Consider the following 22,383-nt stretch of genomic DNA (forward strand, 5'->3'; position numbering starts at 1 on the left):
GTACAGTATAAGGGCTGTTTGAGGATCGTTTTAAAATTTTTACCGAAGGTGGTTTTTGTGATTCTAATTACCATTACATACATTTTAATTACATGCATTCTGAGATACTGGCCCAAAAGCCCTCTGCAGCCCCCAACGTTGGGCTATAAATTTTCGCTTACGCATATGTGCAAAGTTTTGAAATTCTGCAGCCACCAACTGCTGATAGTGGTAACTCTCTGATGGAAGACTTGATTAGATCCAAACATTGCCCTTAGAATATTTCTCCAAAAGTTACAGCATGTTCGATGTTGGGCGACATACTTTCGCTTACGTGAAGGTTCCAATTACAACTTTTTTTGACGTGGACGTCGTGGACTTTTTCCGATAATGTCCCCGAAATTTCCCAAGACGTTGCAAAGCTTATGAAATTATATATCAATCGTTGACTCCCTGTTGGATATGTAAAGCAAATATTTAGGGCCAACTCTTCCCAAATTTTCCTCAAAGTTCTAAATTTTTGCACTCATGTTCTGTTTAAGACCAGATCTTTAAATTAACAGGTAGTCTGTGTGGTCCCTATTACAACTTTACAATTTATCTACGTGCTTTTGTAATGAATAAACGACTGAGGAGTTTATTCTTGTAGGCTGTGGGGAATAATTATGCCCACAGTTGTTCATATCTCCCCATCAAACGCCTAAACAAGATTGTCATGAGGAGGCACCCCGTTGTAGTCCGTAGGTCGGCATTCTGACAAGTTTGAATATTCGTCCACTGCATAGACCTACAATTTGTACGCCATACTTTATAAGAGGTTAAGAAGGTGTCTTTTTTCGGCCACCAAGTGCTGCCATGACAGCGACTTGAGGACTTCCTCTGATCTTGTCGCAAAGAACGTTACACCCAATATCTTGGAGTAGTTATTTGACGGAATTAGAACATCATTGAGCAATATATTCAGAGGGAGCCTCGTTTAAGCCGTTCAGGTGGTGAAGAGTGTGATAATAGATTTCGCGTTGGATATTTTCATGTTTGACGACGTCGGAGGCCTTCTGTAGGTCAAGAGCCACCATGACTGTTAGTTAGCACGGACTTTTATTGTTCAGTCCTCTATTGATATGTGTGGATACGGAGTGTAATGCTGTTTGGTACTGTACAATTTCCTGATTCTCCGATTTCCTTCCGCAAAACGTTGTAACTATCGCAACATTGCAAAGCTACAGCATACAGACGGTGAGCTTTGTTTTGTTCTTGAATCACGGCGACTATCATGTTTCTCCGACTAATAAAGTCTACAATTTCGTTGACTTTGATGCCGAGATCGCTGATATTGAATTGCAGGAACGATTAATTCTCGGGCTTTGGAGTGGGGTAGATCTATCAAACTATCGGTAGTCGGATTATCGTTTTGATCATTGTCTAAAAGCTCTTTTTATATCGAACACAATTTTAGTTTAAATAATTTCCGACAGATAACCCAAATAACTTGTTTTGGTGACCGACGTAACCTTCGTTTTACCACAGCAATCAAAACGATAGTCGGACTATCGATAGTTTGCCAGCTATAGTCTGTCTCGTGTTCCGACGACGACAAAGTTTGAGGCAAACTGTGATATGTTCTGGAGCAGTAATCAGCATCATAACTCCTCTCGCAGTAGTCCTAGAAGGGGCTGTGACCTTACATCCATTACATCTCACTTATGTTTACATGTGGTGAATGCGAATATGGCAAACGGAGCAGATGCAAACCCGGAGGATTTTCTCTATCCCGACACAGAACAAAAGAGCTCAGAACAGGCATTCCCGGATATTTTGCGCTACCATCGTGTACAAAATACTCGAACACATGATTGTTTAAGTCTGCGGGTCCTGGTCAGAGATTCCTCTGAGTTAATCCTGTGCATAGAACCTGCCATATCCAGGGAAGCTGACAGAGTAATTTTGGAGTTCTTCACATTTTGTCCCGTTGACGGAAGTTGCGGACAGGAAGTCATCTTCGATATCGGACAGAGAGTTTGCTGATTCATAGTAATGACTCACGATAATTATGAATCATTCATTCAGGCAAAAGGTGATGCTATCCCACACCTTGGAATAAAAAGTTTTTCCAAATGTAATGATGATTAGATCTATAACATGGTTATAAACGTTTGTTCTTTTTTTGCAATGCCGAGAAATTATATTCTTCCGGATGCAAAAATGCCCTATACAATCATGCCTCGGAATCCATGGAAATTCTTTACAAGAAGGATGCTTTGCATTAAGGTGTGAGTTGAGGCGTCAGTGCTTATCCTTATCCTGCCAAGGAGTCTTATGTTCTGGGAATTTCGTCCGACAACATGACGCACATTAGGCCCTATCGATATAGTTCCGCAATCAGACAAGTAAGGCTTTAAATGTACTTCCTGCACATATTGCTGCACGCCGATGACTATATGCGAAAATTGTCCATTGTCTGGATTTTTGATCGATCTGTTAGTTGTGATTTTTGTTCAAACTTTATCTGAACTTATGTTGAAAGAATATATACGATGGTTCCTACTTGAGTAGCACGGTTCACCTTAACCAACTTTAAATGAAAGGAGCTAATGCCTAGGAAGTTTTTTTGGATTCTGAAACTACAATGTTTATAGATGAGAAACATCAAAAAACTAAAAAATCGCCGGAGGTCTTTTTAAATAAATCGCCGTCAAAGTTCACATTGCTAGGGGTTTTTTAGGTTTTCACGATTTTGCTAGGAAATCCCAAGTGGGATAAGAGAAAATGTTGTAGCAGTTAAAATTCTCTACATTATTGACCTTTATAATATTTTCGTAGGTTTTGCCGTTTCTGAGATATAGAAGTTGAAATTTGGACAATGCACTGACTGTACCGCCTCCTTATAAAACAATGCCATGGCTGCAATTTCCCAACTTAAACTTATATATCTCAAAAATGGTACAACCTAGGAAAAAACAAGTGACCCAAGGCTATAGTCGGATCTGGGCCGACTATGTGATACCCTACACCACTACCCCTGTTCATAAGCTTTTGACTAATAAAATTCGAAATATTAAAATTGGTATAGATTAGCGCCTTTGCTCTGAATGTCTTCATTAACACAGGTCAATTTTTTTGAAACGCATTTAAGTGCATCTTCAGTACAACCCAAATAAAAAAATGGAAAAGTGGGGTGTACGCTAACCATCAATAGGCTTCTTTCTCTGTTAGACCGCCGTCAACCCCCAAAATTTCGTAGTGTGATTGCACAAAAATGGAAAAAGGGATGCATTACCGACTATTGCGATATCTCTGTTGTTTGACCACCTATGACAACCTACTTCACATCGTTGTAAAGGTGATATTTACTAGTTCCCTTGCCAGGTTTTGCTTTCGATATACCTCCTACAGAAGAGAGATATTGGCTTTGCAATAAAACGTTGGTCTTTTCTCCAAATAATATTTTTCACATTCCAACCCCTGAATAATATCCGACAATTATCAAAAATCAAAAGGTTTTTTCCTCTGTGGGACCCACAGTGGATGCGCCCAACGACAAAAATCAAAAAATTCATGTCGTCGTTTCAAAAATTTAAAAATGCAAATAGCTTCAAAACATTCCAAATTTTTAGAAACTCGACTTATTTTTCCCATTTTTCGCGGTTCTTAAGGAGAAAACGCCTAATGAACATGACTAATTTTGAAGAAAAGTATGTATTTAAAAATGAGAAAAAATACTTATATTCTAAGTGAATTTATGAAACAAAGGACTATTTTAAACGCCTTAACTTAAGATGACTCATTTAGTAAATTGCCTAAGCTTAATTTTTCTAGTTATGAAAATTCCTCTAAATCGCAAGGGTTGCCAAATATTTTGGTTATAATATTGGTAAAAATGAAATTATTTAATATAGATGTATGGATTTCCTTAAACTTTTAGTCACTTTCAACAAATTCGAACAAATGGCCACTAGTGCCAAATTGTAGCCTAGCGCCTGTTGATTTCAAAACTGTATAGACTTTTTGCGGAAATTTGCGGTTTTGGCAGTTATGACCAAAAGTTTAACACCCTTTTATAGTTGCTGAATTTATATTTTTTGGAATACTTTTAAGTAATTTTATTATCCTTTCTTAAACTTGGTTTCAATATAACGTTTTTTGTGCTATTAGCGATTTCTATGGTCATGGTAACTTAGACCTGTAATGAAAACTCGCGAAAGAAAGATTTGGGGGTAGTCACTTTAACAAATAATTTATTTTATTTTTGGGACACCCTAATGTTGGACCACGCTAAAAAGTGGAGATTTTTCCCCGAATTGAGTAAAAAATGCATTATTACAAGTAATTCTGCAGACAAATGTGGTTAAATCTTATAAAGTACAAAAAAAAGATGGCAACCCTATATGGAGGCTGTGGTCAAAAGTGGACCGATACGACATTTCTTTATAAGATAATGTTCTGAAGTCTGAGATCATTATAAGAATATAGTCGCTTAGAATATTTGGTTGACATCTGCCCAAATAAATCGGTATATAAATCATTGGGGAGTAAACCAAATCATGGACCAATACTGAACATTTTTCGTGGGAATGCTTACAATACAATAATAACTCCTGGTACCGGATTACAGCAAATTTGGTTGAACAATGTCTTGGTAACAGTAAAATACTTAAATTCAAGATGATTCGTTTCATGGGAAACACGCGAAATTTTGGACCGAGGACCCCAATATTTTACGTAGAGTGTTTTTAGGCCACTATGACCCATTGATAACAATTTCAGTTCAATATAGCATTAAGAAGTATTTTTGTCACACCTTCCCATGTAAGTGCCACCACGTATAGCGTGATTATAAAAAATTAAAAAATGGGATGTATTACCGACTATTGCGATATCTCCGACATTTAGATACCTACGCCAACATGCTTTACATCATTGTAATGATGGGATTTTTTACTTTCATTGTCAGACTTTGCTTTTGGAAGGTCCCGAACCAAAGCTGTAATATTCGCCATTATTATTAAAATCGCAAAAATGAAAAGTTAGGTTCTATTAGCGGCTATTGCGATATCTTCGTTGTTTGACCACCTACGACAACCTACGTTACATCGTTGCAAAGGTGATATTTTCTACTTACATTAGCAGGTTTTTCTTTTGCTATACCCCTTTTAGAAGCGGAGATATTCGCTTTGAAATAAAACGTTGGCCTTTTCTCCAAATAATTTTTTTTACATTCCGACCCCTGAATATTATCCGACCATCACCAAAATCAATAGGCTTCTTCCTCTGTAGGACCCCCATTAACCCCCAAAATTTCGTGACGATCCGATCAAAATTGCGACCTGTAGCGTGATTACAAAAAAATTAAAAAATGGGATGTATTACCGACTATTGCGATATCTCCGTTATGTGGCCACCTACGCCAACCTACTTTGCATCGCTGTGAAGATGGGATTTTCTACTTTCATAGTCGGACTTTGTTTTTGGAAGATCCCCAACCGAATCTGTGATATTCGTCATTATTATTAAAATCGCAAAAATTAAAATTTGGGTTTTATTTTCGACTATTGTGATATCTTCGTTGTTTGATCACCTACGATAATCTACTTTACATCATTAGAAAGGTGATATTTTTTACTTTTATTGTCAGGTTTTGCTTTTGGTATACCCCATATAGAAGCTGAGATATTTGCTTTGGAAAAAACGTTGTCTTTTTATCCACATACGTTTTTTGCCCATTCCGACCCCTAAATATTATCCGACCATCACCAAAATCAATATACTTCTTCCCCTCCGGGACCCCCATCAACATCCAAAATTTCGTGACGATCCGATCAAAATTGCGACCTGTAGCGTGATTACAAGGTTTAGATGGATAGACGGACAGACGGACGGACGGACACACATCGCCAGATCGACTCAGCTCGCCGAGACATTCATTTTGGCATATATAAGTATGGGTCTACGACCATTATTTCGATGCGTTACAAACTTTTTGGCCAAAACCAACTTATAATACCCTCCCCACATAGTGGTGTAGGGTATAATTACAAAAGCTAATCTTGTAGAGAATTTTCACAGCTACAAGATTTTCTCTTGTCCCATTTCGATAAGACCTGCCGTTTTCAAGCAAAATCGTGCAAAACTAACATTATCCCCTAAAAAATTTCTTTAGCCCCTTTTTGATAGGACTTGCCGTTTCAAGTTAAATCGAAAAAAACCTAAAAAAACTAAAAATTTGACCTTTGACTGCTATTTATTCAAAAATCCCTTCAGCATTTTATTAGGTTTTTTTATTTTTCTCATCTATGAACATTGCTGTTTCAGAATCCGCAAAAACTTCCCAGTTGTAAGCGGTTTTCATTTCAAGTTGGTTAAGGCGCACCGTGCATGACATTGTTTTATAAGGAGGTGACACAGTCAGTGCATTGTCCCAATTTAAATTTCCGGTGATTTTTTTTTTTTTTGTTTTTTTTTTTTTGATTTTTCTTATTTATGAACATTGTAGTTTCAGAATCCGCAAAGTCTTTCCTGGTGTAAGAAACTTTTATTTAAATTTAGTTCAGGTACACCGTGGTAGTTTATTGAATTGAATTATTGCTCCTCAAATTCTTCGGACTTTTTTATCTGTTTTGCATACTGTATGTTCATTTGCCATCATCTTCTGTAGCGACTGTGTTCTCTTCGGTACAAAAGCTCTTTTTGAACCTATTTCCCTCTAGGACCAAGCGTTATCAGACCTGGAATAACGTCTTTCCAGTTAACTTCCCTGTTCGCCTTTACAAGGGATATCCCTCTCTTGTCTTTATTGATCGTAAAATAGTTACCCGACATTCAAAGGAATTTAAAACCCGATTATTTCTTGGTTGATTTACCGCTCTAGCGCTCTCTTCAGACCAACTGGTCGCGGCCACATCTTCAATTACTTAATCCATGTTCTGTTTATTTATTTATACATATTATTCTATTGATTATAAATTTAAGTTTTAATTTTGTTAATGGTAAAGTTTGAAATCTTTTTAAAGCACAAGAAATTTTCTGCCGGTCATCCTTACCTACATGGGTCACAAACACAATGACATTCAAGTACCTCTACGTGTGTTTTTTGTATGTCTTAAATGTTGATTTTATTTTTGGGTTCCTGTGTCACCTCATCCTAGTTTCTTAGATTCGTTTCATCGTTGAGCTAGCTATGCTTTTGTTTTCATTTTCGCTATCGTCTTCACTTTTCTGTTTGCTTGACAAAAAGGGTCAAATGTTGTTTTAGTTTCACTTCTATCTATTCTTTATTTTGTTGCTTTGCTTCGTTTTCTTTGAAGACAAGAAGACTTCTTGTGAATATTTTTAAGTGTGAGTGCTTCCACTTTTTTGTTGTGTTTTATTTTTGTTGTATAAATTAAATCAAAAAAGGTTAAGTGTGTGTGTGCACAATTTTGGTTGGTGTTGACACAAAGACAGTGGGATAAAACCAAGGCTTATATACACCTTAAAGTCTCGAATTAGGAAAAATATTTCCTATCTCTGTTGGGCCAAAAAAGTTTTAGAATTTATTTTTAGATTTTATATAGTTTAGGATTACCAAGGACACTTATAGCCAAATCAATATAATTGGGCATACCACAGACAAAGCCATTGGGATATTTTATCCAAACCAAAACACAGAGAAATCAACATTAACATAACTAATAATTCAAACCAACATCTCTTCAATAATGGAATTTCCTATTTTTTTTTTCTTTTTTCCTTTTCAACCCACTGTCATGCTGTACTTTTCTACTCTTCCACAAACTCAATAGAAATTTTTGGTCAAAGATTTATTTCATTTGTATAGCAAATGTGTTAAGAATAAAGTTTTTCTTTCATAAATATTTAAATATTCTTCAAATGTTGGGGAGTTCACAAAAAATAAGGAGAAAATCATGATAAACTGAGATGGGAAAAACCAGTTTTGTTTCTCCGATGGAAAGAGTGCCTGCCATCATAGCAAAAGTTCATATTAAAACAATTTCAATTTGTTTTGTATCATTTTTATTATTTATATCATTATTCGATTTCATAAATCGGTTATTGTTTTGTTGGAAGGAAGTGGTGAGAAGAGGAGAATAAATAACTTACTATGAAGTAGATGGTAGACAGGCGTATAGCAATAAAATTATTGAAATTCTTTTAATAGACTTAAGTATTGTTACTTTGGGAATTCAATGACATTACATATTTACAATTTATGTTGTCCTTCTTGGTGGGGAGAGGAGGTGTGAAGCCAAGAGGTGTGGCGAGATGAGGGTTGAAAACATAAGTGCAGAATTTAATACTTTCAAATACCTATTAGTAATTTATAAGTGTAGCACTGTTTACATTTTTTGCTCAGGTATACACTTGTAGAGTGAGGCGATTTTCCAAAATTTAGTTAATTTGTATTTTAGAATTCCAGTCCAGAATTCAACATACCACCGTTGACATTTTTGAAGTTGCCTGGCCGATGGATCGACCCCACGACCTTCAGCGTGCAAGGCGGGTGTCCATACCATTGCATACGGTGGCACCCACCGTCAAACAATGTAGCTAAAACCCTCAAAATACCAAAAATTGGGAGATACCGTTATACTAAACATGGAGCTGTGTTTTTTATTTTTGGTTGGAAAGTTTCGTGACTGTAGAGAATCTCAAATGTCAAATATTGGGTAGTTCCGTCAAAAAATGTTTCCAAAACCCTCAAAATACCGAAAATCGGAAGTTATATGGGGCCCACACGAAAGCATGTACTTATATTGGCAACTTGTGGTGGAGAAGTGTTGTGCGCAATAAAAGCTTCAAATGTCAAATTACAGCAAGTTCGGTCAAGAAATACATCTAAAATTTTCAAACTACCGAAAATGGGGAGGAACTTTTTTATGGGGCCTATGCCAAAAAACTTGAACTATATTGAAAAATTGTATTGAGCAAGTTTTGCGACTACTGAGAATCTTAAATTACGGATAGTTCTGTCAAACAACGTAGCTAAAACCCATAAAATACCGAAAATCGGAAGGTAACGTTATATGGGGGATATACCAAAACATGGACCTACGTTGACGATTTTTGGTGGAGAAATTTCGTGACCATTGAGAACTTCAAACATCAAATAACAGCTCATATTCACCTTACTTCATACTCATATACTTATTATTTTATATTTTAGCCGATACCTTTTATTGCTAGTGCCTTTATAATTTTCTTTATTATAAGTTATAATAAATATTTTTTTTCTTTTTTTTTAAATTTAAAAACAAGTGAGCCAAGGCTATAGTCGGGTCGGGGACGACTATGTGATACCCTACACCACTACCCCTGTTCATAAGCTTTTGACTAATAAAATTCAAAATATTAAAATTGGGATAGCTTAGCGCCTTTGCTCTGAATGTCTTCATTAACACAGGTCAATTTTTTTGAAACGCATTTAGGTGCATCGTCAGTACAACCCAAATAAAAAAATGGAAAAGTGGGGTGTACGCTAACCATCAATAGGCTTCATTCTCTGTTAGACCCCCATCAACCCCCAAAATTTCGTGAGGATCCGATCAAAATTTCGTAGTGTGATTGCACAAAAAAGAAAAAAGGGATGCATTACCGACTATTGCGCTATCTCTGTTGTTTGACCACCTATGACAACCTACTTCACATCGTTGTAAAGGTGATATTTTCTACATTCCTTGCCAGGTTTTGCTTTCGATATACCTCCTACAGAAGAGAGATATTAACTTTAAAATAAAACGTTGGTATTTTTTCCAAATATTTTTTTTTCACATTCCGACCCCTGAATAATATCCGACCATTATCAAAAATCAAAAGGTTTTTTCCTCTGTGGGACCCCCAATAACACCCAAAATTTCGTGACGCTCCAATTAAAATTGCGACCTGTAGTGTGATTTCCAAAAAAGTGGAAAATGGGATGTATTACCGACTATTGCGATATCTCCGTTATTTGGATACCTACGCCAACCTGCTTTACGTCATCGTAATGATGGGATTTTTTACTTTCATTGTCAGACTTTGCTTTTGGAAGGTCCCGAACCAAAGCTGTGATATTCGTCATTATTATTAAAATCGCAACAATAAAAAGTTGGGTTCTATTAGCGGCTATTGCGATATATTCGTTGTTTGATCACCTACGAGAACCTACTTCACATCATTAGAAAGGCGATATTTTCTACTTTCATGGCCAGGTTCTGCTTTTGGTATACATCATATTGAAGCTGAGATATTCCCTTAGGGAAAAAACGTTGTCTTTTTCTCCAAATAAGTTTTTTGCACATTACGACCCCTAAAAATTATCCGACCATCACCAAAATCAATAGGCTTCTTCATCTGTGTGACCCCCATTAACCCTCAAAATTTCGTGACGATCCGATCAAAATTGCGACCTGTAGCGTGATTTCCAAAAATGTGGAAAAATGGGATGTATTACCGACTATTGCGATATCTCCGTTATTTCGTCACCTACGCCGACCTAGTTTACATCATTGTAAAGATGGGATCTTCTACTTTCATAGCCAGGCTTTGCTTTTGGAAAGTCGCCAACCAAAGCTGTGATATTCGTCATTATAATTAAAATCGCAAAAATGAAAATTTGTTTTAATTGCGACTATTGTGATATCTTCGTTGTTTGATCACCTACGAGAACCTACTTTACATCATTAGAAAGGTGATATTTTCTACTTTTATTGTCAGGTTTTGCTTTTGGTATACCCCGTATAGAAGCTGAGATATTCGCTTTGGAAAAAACGTTGTCTTTTTATCCACATAAGTTTTTTGCCCATTCCGACCCCTAAATATTATCCATCACCAAAATCAATAGGCTTCTTCCCCTCCGGGACCCCCATCAACATCCAAAATTTCGTGACGATCCGATTAAAATTGCGACCTGTAGCGTGATTACAAGGTTTAGATGGACAGACGGACGGACTGACGGACACACATAGCCAGATCGACTCAGCTCGTCGAGACATTCATTTTGGTATATATAAGTATGGGTCCACGACCATTATTTCGATGCGTTACAAACTTTTTTGGCAAAACCAACTTATAATACCCTCCCCACATAGTGGTGTAGGGTATAACAACAAAACCCGAGATTTATCTGAATTATTTTACAACAATAAAATAAATATTTTTTAAATAAAATAAAAAAAAATAAAAATAAACAAACAACTATTTCGGTTAAAAACTGTATCTAAATTTCTAAAAATACCAAAAATAAAAAAAGAAACTCAAAAATTTAACTTTGAATTCGTCCGCATCTACTGTCTTCACAACAAGTAAATCGAAAATTTGAAAATCAAATTGGGGTCTAAGTAATATTGGGGTCTAATTGCATTTTTCATTGAGGACTTTTTGCACATTTTTAGGGCCCAAATGCAATCCAGTGTTTGACAGAAAAAACAAATTGGGGTGAATTTTCGAAAATTATTATGAATAAAACGACAAAAATGAGGGTGTAATTTCATAAATTTTATCAAGAACAAACAAAAAAAAAAGACTGTACCCGGACATAAGTCCCGAAATTCGTGCGGAGTTATGTCCGTAAAGCAAAGCGGACATAACTACAAAAAACCGGACATAACTCTAAAAGATTTTTTTATTAATTTCAATTTTTTTTTTAATTATCCGTTATTTTCTATTGATCAATGAACTGTTATAAATTTTAGAGAAGAAGTTAGAATATAAGCTGAATTGTACATTTGAGAAGGCTTAAGTGCGAAACAATACCGAAGTCTCCACAAAATCTTCAAGATATCATAAAATTATTTAAAAATGAAATTATATCTGAATTTGTCAGATATCGGGATTTTTTTTTATGTGTAAAAAAAATATTTTCGCCTGCGGCGTTTTTCAGTTTTATAAAGCTATTTGCAATTTGTTAGAAAAACGTTGTATTTTCTAAAATTGTGAAAACATCTTTGTAGAAAATGGCGCGATTTTGTCAAAAATATTTTGGCCTGCGGCGCTTTTCGTTTTTATAAAAGTATCTGAAATTTTTTAGAAAAACTTTGTATCTAGTAAAATGGTAAAAATATTTTTGTAAAAAATCGAGCAAATTTTTTTCAAATTTATTTTCGCCTGCGGCGCTTTTTGGTTTTATAAAATTATTTGGAATTTATTACAAAAACTTTGTATTTTCTAAAACTGTGAACATATTTTTGTAAAAAATCGCGCGATTTTTGGCGTTAAGTTCGGCCGGGCCGAACTTGTTATACCCTCCACCACAAGTTGTATTGAAGTAAAATGGAATAATTAGTTTCCTTTCGTGTATGAAGAAGACTAAATACTAAATTTCCGCAATTTCGGTAAAACAATGTGAGGCAACGTTCTAAACGTCGATCTATACGTCGATCTATACCGACAAATTTCTGAAGGAAAGTTTTTAGACTCAAAGAAGACTAAATACCAAATTTCCTATATTTCGGTAAGAGAATGTGACTAAAACTTAAAAAATACCGAAAATCAAGAAGTACGCTTCTATGGGGATATAGGAAGACGTGGACCTATACTGATAATACTCTTCTGGAATATTTTATAACTCTTGGAATACTAATACAACAGCCATTTCGGTGGGATATTGACATCACAATCTTCAGTATTACGAAAATCGGGAGGTACCGTTCTAAGGGGGCTATATCGAAACGTGGACCTATACCGACGAATTTTAGTCGGAAATGGGGCAATATGAAAGCGTGGATCTGTACAGACAAATTTCTGGCGAACAGTTTTAAAATACATTGAAGACTAAATACCAAATTTCAGCCATTTTGGTGGAATATTGAAGCCACAACCTTCAAAATACGGAAAATTGGGAGGTACCTTTCCATGGGGGCTATATGAAGGCGTGGACCTATACCGACAAATTTAAAGGGGAAGTTTGAGTACCCCCAACGAAGTCTAAATACCAAATATCAGCCATTTCTGTGGAATATTGAGGCCACAACGTTCAAAATACCGAAAATCGGGAGGTACCGTTCTATGGGGGCTATATGAAGGATGGACCGATACCGACAAAGTTCTGGGGGAAAGTTTTATACCACCAACGTAGACTAAGTACCAAATTTCAGCCATTTCGGTGTGATAATGAAGGTAAAACCTTCAAAATACCGAAAATCGGGATGTACCGTTCTATGGAGGCTATATAAAGGCGTGTACCGATACTGACAAAATTCTGGGGGAAAGTTTTATGTTAAATTTATAAAAAAGCATATCCATCAATTACAAACTATTGTATGAATATCTTTAAAGATACTTTTTCAAATACACCCCAAATTTAAGTGAATATATATTTTGGGGCGTAAATGTATAGTTTGGCGCCTAATTGTATATTCGGTGTTTGGGGTGATATTGCATTTGCCAAATGCACCCCAATTTCAAAAATGCATTTTGGCCCCAATGATATTTTGGGGCGTAAATTTCCTAGTTTGGGGTCCTTTTGTATTGGGGCCATTTTTCAAATTGAAAAAAAGCTGCAAACATTGGGGTCCATTTTTATTTCCGTTTGGGGTGTTATTTCATGTGTACGCCGCAAGTGGTAGGCTTCTAAGCTATATAACAGCACGGGTAGCATTAGCGTTTTACATGACATTTATCTGAACTGTCAAGCATCTAACAGCAATTCTAATTCTTCTTCTTATTGCAAAACTTATGTTATTTGTTCTTTTGGTGGCGGTTCCAAAGTAGTTAAAATTCCATTATACGTCAATGTTGTATTTTCCGGCGTCCGTGGTTAGTTTAAATCTGCTTGATGTATTATACATTGATACATCAACATGGTCTCTTTTCCGTATAATACTTCTTCTCCTCTGATTGTCCAAAATCTTATTATGTACTAAGAAGGGCAAAATACCTCCACCGTTCGGACTCGACGATAAACTGTAGGTCCCATATCATTGAGCAAATATGAATCGGGGTGCACTCATTGATATGGGATGTATTGTGCTTTGTGATCTTGTGAAGTAAACACCTCTCTAGTGAAGTGAAACAGTGGAAAAAGTGGTAAAAAAATAACAAGTGCCCAGTGACTTTTATCTCAAAAGATTGAAAACAAAATTATCTCTGACGCAAAAAGCGTGAATAGTGACAATTTTCTTGCGGTTACGTGTAAGGAGTGAGAACCGCATAGAAGGCAGCAAAAACCAATTTTTGCTGTTTATGCACAATAACCAGTTGAACGAGAGGTGGTTGTTATAGAAAACAACAACTCAACACTGCTGGCGGGAATTACAACCCCCGCTAGCAAACCAGTGCCGGCTACCACCATTTTTGACGGCGGCAAATCTATGATGGCGGACGGAAACGTTAGCAATATAGCGTTTAATTCAACGCAAAATGCCGACGGAGAAGCATCTGCAAGGAGTCAATCTTCCAAGCAGAAGTATTATGTCGATGATGTGCTGTTGACACATAACTCGGAAAATTTCGATTCCGAGGTCTCAACCGACAACATAGAGGTTGATGTGAAGAAGAAGAAGGCGAAGAAACGGCGAGGCGGTGCCGGTTCACCATACCAAACTATTACGCTGGAAGAAACACTTATCCAGCTAAAAAATGCTCTCCTTCGAATTGAGCAGCTAGAAGAAGCTAATAAGCAATTAGCGGTAGAAATGCGTGCCATGAAAAATTCATGTCAATGTAATGCAAGTGCGGACGGCACTTCTGAGAAGGATGACTCTCCTATCAGGGCAGCCGAAGACCCTGGTAGTGATGCAATGGAAGAAGAAGATAATGGTGTTGTGACGCCGACAGCACCCAACGAGGGATCTGCAAAATTAGCTATCCCCAGCAATAATGACGCCGATGCTTCCTCTTCATGGACGGAAGTAAAGAAGAAGACCAAATCAAAAACTACTGCAATGAAATCAGCGGCTTCAGTAGCAGCGAAGGCAGCAGCAACAGCTCCAGCAGCAGAGAAGACTTTTAATACAACTCAAAATGTTGTTAATCAAAATAAGAAGGCGGGTGGTGGCAAATCATCAATGCCATCATTCACAATATATGACGTGACTTCCAGGGACGTCAGCATCACCTTGCAGCAGTCGATTTCTCCAGGTGAGTTGGATGTTAAAATTATTCGTCAGGGCGTCCTTTCTGTCAAAGTTAGAGGTCTAGACAATTATGGTATTGCTAGGAGTTTGTTAGCCCAAGCGGGGTATAAATTTCATACCCACACTCCAAAGCCATTGTTGCCATATTCCTTGGTAATAGTGGGTTTGGATAACGTTTGGACCAAGGCAGAGGTGGAAAACTTCTTCAAGCAACTAGATTTCAAGGTTGAAGTAGTCGGTTTACAACCCATTTCCTACAAGAAATGGATCCTTCGTCTGGCAAGATCGTCAGACATAGAAAATGTATATAAAAGTAAAAAAATTTTTACGAATAATGTCATTATTCGTAAAGACAAGGGTAGCGGGATTACCCAGTGTTTCAACTGCCAGCGGTTTGGACATGTTGCTAACAATTGCACCATGCCTTCCCGCTGTGTAAGATGTGGATTGTCTCATGAGAAGGACAATTGTACCATCCCACCAAAAGATAAAGAAATTTTAATAGATGTAGAAGATCCCTCTACAGGACTAGTAGTCAAAAAACCGGCAGAACCATGTGCTTGTGCCAATTGTGATATAAAAGGACATCCTGCTTGCGCGAAGGATTGTCCCAAACGCCTTGCTATATTAGCCAGAAAGGCAAGGGAGCAGGCAAGCGCAAAAGCTAAAGCTGAAGCCAATTCAGCGCGATTAGCTGGCCTTCGCAACGACATCTCATATGCCGCTGCCAGTCTTGGACGTGCACCCCCTGCACGCCCTGCTAGACCACAACCCCGTGTTCATACTGAACTTTCGCCCAATATGGGAGGGGATAATTTCCAAAAAATTACAGAATTTTTTGGAAATGGGTTTGAAGAAAAGTATTCTACTGCCAGGTCTTTCGGCCCGACTTTTCAGAAAATAATGGCTACAGCCGGTGTTGAGGCCGCTTTATCCGCATGGATGATTTTTTCTGCTTCCAATGTTGCGTTTAATTAGGTGTATCTTTTTGAATGTAAACTCCTCGGTTTCAATAACTAGGAGATATTTCTTAAAAAATTTTATTAATGAGAGAAAGCCCGATGTGTTGCTACTAGCTGAGCATAAGCTTCCAGCTTCTCGTAACATATCTTTTGAGGGATACAAATGCTTTTGGCAATTTAGGGAGGGCGACCGACGTGGGGGTGGTACGGCAGTCCTGGTTAAAGATATTTATCCTTCTGAGAGAATAGCCTTAGAAACTGGAAATATTGAAGCTTGTGGTGTGAGGGTGTGGAGGGGGGATGGCTCCTCGATAGTCTTCATCTCTCTATACCTCCGCCCCCAAGACACATTCCAGGTTAGCGATCTTGATGCTGTGACCGAAATGTATAGTAGAGGTGAAGTTCTGGTTGGGGCTGACCTAAATGCAAAGCACCAATTATGGGGCGGTACAGAAGCAAATAGGAGAGGTAGAATACTAGTTGACTATCTCTCAGAAAATCCATTTTTCGACGCTTGCAGGACGGATATCCCAACCAGACCTGCTGGTAATTCAGGGTCATATATTGACTTTTTTTGAGAACCCCAGGCCTTCCATCTGTGGATGGAGGAAACATAGTTAGAGCTCTTGACTATGAATCAGATCACAGAGCCCTTGAAATAGATTTAGCCGTTGGTCAATTAGAAACATGTGAAAGGCGCACATTTTTAAATTTTAACCGAATAAACATAACACGGTTTAAGGGAGATTTACGTCAGGGTCTTGTAGGCTGCTGCTTACCAGTGAATAGGAATGTCTCGGTTGAGGAAATAGACAGATGTATCGAGGAACTAAGTACGGTCTTCCGTAATGCGATAGAGGTTGCGGTTCCCAAAAAGAGGTGTAGACCGGGATCTCTCGAAGATCTACCAATTAGAATAATAAATTTTATGCGTGAGAGAAGAAGACTTTGTCGCACTCTACGTAGATCAGGGAACCCTGAGAGACATGCAATTCTCAGAGCGGATATTCGCAACCTCGATCGCATTATCGAGGATTGTATAAAAATTTTCCAGCATGACCGTTTTAAGGAATATTTAGAAAATATTAGGGTAAACAGTAAAACTTATCACAGAGTTAAGATGGCAGCAGGCCTGCAAGTTCGGGAACCTGTAGGGACTCTACGTGACTCATCTGGTACACGTATAATAGATGACAGACTCAAGGCAGAGGCTTTGGCAGACTATGTCCAGGGTGTGTTGCAGCCCACTAGTGGGCCGACTGACTACTCCTTTGCTAGCTCAGTTAATAGGGCAGTGGAGGGGATGGAAAGTCGGTCCCCTGTGGTGTACTTTAGCGACACATTCTCCGCTGATGGTATCGAAGTTGATGACACCAGTATATGGAACCAAGGTGGCTTCATAAGGGCAGACGCAGTAGGGAAGGCCTTAGCTAGGAGACCAGGTAAGAAATCTAGCGGAATTGACCAGATCCCAGATGTGGCTCTGAAAAAGGCAGGTGATACAATATTTGCTTTCTTAGCGATATTATTTAATCACTGCCTCAATTTAGCATATTTTCCAAAAGCTTGGAAAGAGGCCATGCTAGTGCCAATTTTCAAAAGGGGGTCGAACCCTGAGGAATGCGGCAATTATCGTCCTATATCATTATTATCTGCGTTTGGCAAATTGCTGGAATCATTTATAATGAATAGGCTAAGGATAATTGTCGAGGACAAAAGAATTTTAAAGGATAATCAGTTTGCCTTTAGACCTGGGCACTCAACATCACATGCACTAGCTGCCTTTGCTACGCATGTGATAAGAGGATTAGATAGAAGGCGTGGTACAATTGCTGTTAGCATTGACCTTGCCAGGGCATTCGACTCCGTATGGCACAATGGTTTGTTATACAAACTGCAAAACTTCGGAGTCGATGCTCATTTGTGCAGGATGGTGGCGAGTTTCCTGAGGGGCCGCCATTTTAGCGTAAGGGTTGGAGAACATATATCCACCCGTAGGCCGGTATCTGCAGGTGTGCCCCAAGGTTCTATCTTGGGGCCCCTCTTATACAATATATTTGTCAGTGATATTCCGGATCCGCCCCCGGGAGACTTGCTACTTTCCTATGCAGATGATGTCCTGGTAGCCTTTACCGGCCCAAGAGCAAGCACGATAACGCACAGAGCCAACGACTTTTTAGGTGAGCTTTTCAGGTTCTTTGAAAAGTGGGGCCTTAAAATAAATACAGCTAAATGCTCGGCTGTCCTTATAAAAGGAAAGCCAGGTACTGTTTACCCAAATTTCAATAGTTACTTTCCAGTTCTCAATATAGGAGGAGAAAATATACGCCTAGCTGACAGCATTAAATACCTAGGAGTCGTAATTAATGCAAACTTCAACTTTGTAAGACATATTGACCATATTTTAGAAAGGGCAAAACGAATTTATTTCAGTTATCATGGGCTTATGCGCATGCGAGGAGGACTCTCCCAAGAAGTGAAATTGCTAATTTACCGTCAAGTTATTAGACCGGTTGTAGCGTATGCCTTTGCAATCTGGTTTGGGGTTTCCTCTCACCAGATGGAGAGGCTACGTGTATGGGAACGACGTATTCTGCGCTCGTGCCTTGGCCTACGAAAATGTTTTCTTGTTAATGGTTCCTACAAGTCTACTTCTTGTAGAACTATATATGAGAGGGCTAGCTTTGACAGAGTTGACGTCTTTATGATGAAAGCCGCCAAACGGTTTATTGAAAGAAGTGAATTACTGGAGAACTCGGTTGTTGCGGAGTCGCTTACTTGTACATATGATGAACAAATGTTGAGATCCAGAAAGCATTTGCCACCAGCCGCTATACCCTTACTAGACAGTAAGGGGATATTATATATAGACAATCGTCTATTATTTTACCATCGGCGATACAACACGTATGATATCACTGATACAGTGTACAACACTGCGCAGTGATACATACGTGTTGCCTCTTGTAAATATTGTAAATAGTAGATATAAGTAGTTATAAGTATTAGTTTGTAAGTCTCTAGTTTAAGTTCATAAAATTTTTGAATTCGCTCGTTTTTAATAATTGAATTTTTTGGAGCATATTTAATTTAATGACTGTTATAATACACTTGTAATGTAAGATGTTTTGCTGTCGAGATTATCTTTGCAGCGTCAGATAGTACAGAATATGTATGTGGCGAAAAGCTATATGTTTAATTATTAATGATTATTCAGTAAGCCATACTGTTAGTTTTAAGGAATTTTATCAATAAACATGGCCTTGGGCAAAAATGAAAAAAAAATGAAAATGATATGGGATGTTTGTGGAACAATTATAAGAAGGGCAGATACAGAATAGATCACATTGCTGAGCTATTTGATATTCAGAATAGATCTCCAGTCTGATTTATCGAGTGATACATTTTTAGTTACAATTGTATTGGCCCAAGTGCAGATAGTCATTAATTGATATAATCACAAAGGCCTTATTAACTGGGTATATTTTAAATAATGAAAAATTCTTTTTTATTCAAATCAAAACATATTTTTGGTTTGAACCTTGACTCTATATAACATACGAGAACAAACATTAAAGAGGTGAAGAAGCTAACATTTTCCAGTCAATTAACTAACATTTATATGATATGCCGCCTTAACAACAGAAATATGGACTTGTAACAGCATCTAAACTCTCAACATTTGTGGGGCTAACATAAAAGAGGAACGCCAAAGTTAGGAGTGTTTAAATGTAATGATATTATTACAGAAATTTTGTTTAACATTAAAAAAACCAAACTACAAACAAAATCCATGGGTAAAATCTTCTTTACAAACTATTGGTCTGTAAATGACTTAGTGGCAACTGCTGAGATCCTAATACATAACAGCATTACAGTAAGGGTAATGAAATGTATGATGATGATATGTTATAAAATAAATTGAGATATGTAAATGTCACAGTACATATGGCGAGTCTGACAAAATGCTTCAGCCGCACTTGTGCCCAGGCACAAAAATATGTTACGGCCGAATGACAAAACTTCAACAGCAAACAAAAAGAAATGCCAACGTTTGTTGTAAGCATAAGGCAACCCAGAAGCAACAGTGGTTTGCAAAAAATAACAGCTAAATAATCTTCGTTTAAACCACATCCTCAGGATTCAGTGGAGAAAAAACTCTTATACTTTAGGAGGGGAAGTGCCAACGTATGTAAGATAACAAAAGGAGAATAGAAAGCTTTTATCTGCGAGATTGTGGTTCTCTTTTGATGGTAGTATTTGTACGATTTAACCCCTGGCATATACCAAAAAGCTGCTTCAGGGCCTTTCTTCTGTTGATGGGCAATAGCATTCACATTGTCACCCACAAAGCGTAGCAAAGTAAAAGAAGCTTCCAACCCTCCTCTGTGTGCTTTCTGGTGAAAATACATAAATAACCCACTTTGTTTGTTGGTCTCACTAATACACATAAATCTGCAGTGTGGCGCTCATTGTCCCGAAGAAATAAACTGGAGCAGTCAATAGCCCTTGTTAGCTTCTTGGTTCGTAACGAAACTAAGAGAACCCTTTGTGGATCCCATCAGCGAGAGCATGCGCTAAGGAGTGAGTGTAAAATTCTCTGGTCTAAATATCCACAACGCGGCAGCCATCATCAGTAAATTAGTGACTGCAGCTTTGCTTGCCTGCCTGCCTGCTTGCTGTGTTGGGCCTTATGCCAATGTGTTCAGGAATTTCTGGAGCAGACAGCTAACAAAGGCCAACGGAAGCGGACGTTAGACTGCCACTGCAAAAAGCAAAAAGAAAGAAAAACGAAAGAGTTGTGCTGCTGCACATACCCAGCCAGTTAGTCAGTCAGTCAACCAGCCAGCCAGCCAGCTATCCATCCAGGCAATAAGGCTAAGACCGACCGATGATGATAATGATGACTCAAATAGGGAGCACGATAACATTGCAAGAAGCCTGTTGTTTGTTTGCCTTCGTCGTTTTCTTGGGCGAACTTTGTTGTTGTTGTAACCGACCCAACGATTCTAGTTGGGATTTGAGAATCGTTTCTCCAAAACCAAACCCTAGCAGACAAATGCACGCACAAGTGTTCCTAATTTGCCAAAGACATTTCCATCTTCCATCTAAGCAACAACGACGACGATGACTACCACGATGATTTTATTTCAAGCTGCCTGCTGCTGGCTGTCTCTGCTTTGCATTCGTGCTGGTTGTGGGTTTGTTGTCATCATCGTTCGTTCGTTAGTTAGTTCGTCACTTGGTGTTCAATGTTGAGTGTTGTCTGCTGGCTTGCATTTTGGCTGCTGCGGCCATCATTGTCACTACACAGCTAACGGCGGCCGGGGGATCAATGCCGGACACTGTGGTACTTTGCCTGTGGCTAATTTATTCATTAAATACCAGTGCATTGGTTACTCCAAATTCAGTTGCCGTTTAGAATTTTGATTCAAAGGTTGGGAGAGAGAGCCTAAAGTGTGTTATTGGGTGTCATCACAGTGTCTGTGTGTGTGCGCCTAGCAGTCGATCTCAACAACCCTGACCATTATAACAAAGGGTTTTTGATTTGCTTGCTTGGTTAACTGACTGATAAACGTGTGAAAAAATACAGCAAATTTTTTATTTGAATTGTGAGCATGTGTTTTGATTTCAAATATTGTTTTTTAGCTGCAACAAAAAAAGTTCAGTGCCTTAAAGACAAAAACGCAAAACAAATCTGTTTGTTTAAAAAAAAAGTGTAATGAAATTGCCAATGAATTGAAATATGCCTAGCATTAGAATTAACAAAGAATTTAAGATGCCTTGGGGCTTTAAGCCGTTAATAGTAACACAAATGCCATGCCTTACACCACTGAAGCCTAAACCTAATAATCTCCTAAACATCCTTACAATTGATATACCTTATCACCACCACCATTACCACTTGCCTCCTTGATTCGTAATACAACGAATAGTTAAAATTTAAACGAAATTTAAGAAGCATCAAAAGAAACATAACAAATGGCAAACAGTGATACCTACAAAGAAAACAAAAGACCTAACTCAACAATAGAGTATTATGGCTGCAGAACATTTCAATAAGCCACATCAAGCCGGCTTATAACTACTTCAAATATCAAAACATCTCCATCAAAATGTGTGTTTGGTATTCCTTCTCATCCCGCACAAATCTAAAAGGTAAATATTTATATGAATATTTATAGATATTTGTGTATAAATATAAGTGTGTCTGTGTATGTATTTTTGTCTTTCAAAAAAGTTATGCATTCATTCACGGAAACAACATATCTTTAACAGTTATTTAGACAATCTTCTAAACAGATGATAATTTTCATTACATTTTCATCATCCAGGCCAAATTTTATCTTCCAAAATTTCCATCAACAGCCTTAAGCATTTTGTATTTTGTTGTA

General features: G+C 37.8%; 2 protein-coding genes across 5 annotated transcripts in view; both read left to right on the plus strand.

Annotated features, from left to right (window-relative positions):
* Window positions 1–22,383, plus strand: part of LOC141387296 (matrix metalloproteinase-2-like) — an 872,424-nt gene that overhangs the window by 318,599 nt on the left and 531,442 nt on the right. The window lies entirely within an intron of this gene.
* The window catches only part of LOC141387295 (matrix metalloproteinase-2-like), a 615,190-nt gene continuing 607,727 nt past the window's right edge, over window positions 14,921–22,383 (plus strand). The window contains exon 1 of the mRNA XM_073956774.1: window positions 14,921–22,147. The gene's annotated coding sequence lies outside the window, so the exon portion shown is untranslated. The remainder of the gene's footprint in view (window positions 22,148–22,383) is intronic.

This window comes from Musca autumnalis, unplaced genomic scaffold, assembly GCF_047663935.1.
Source record: "Musca autumnalis isolate F117 unplaced genomic scaffold, ASM4766393v1 scaffold_5, whole genome shotgun sequence".
Taxonomy (NCBI): domain Eukaryota; kingdom Metazoa; phylum Arthropoda; class Insecta; order Diptera; family Muscidae; genus Musca; species Musca autumnalis.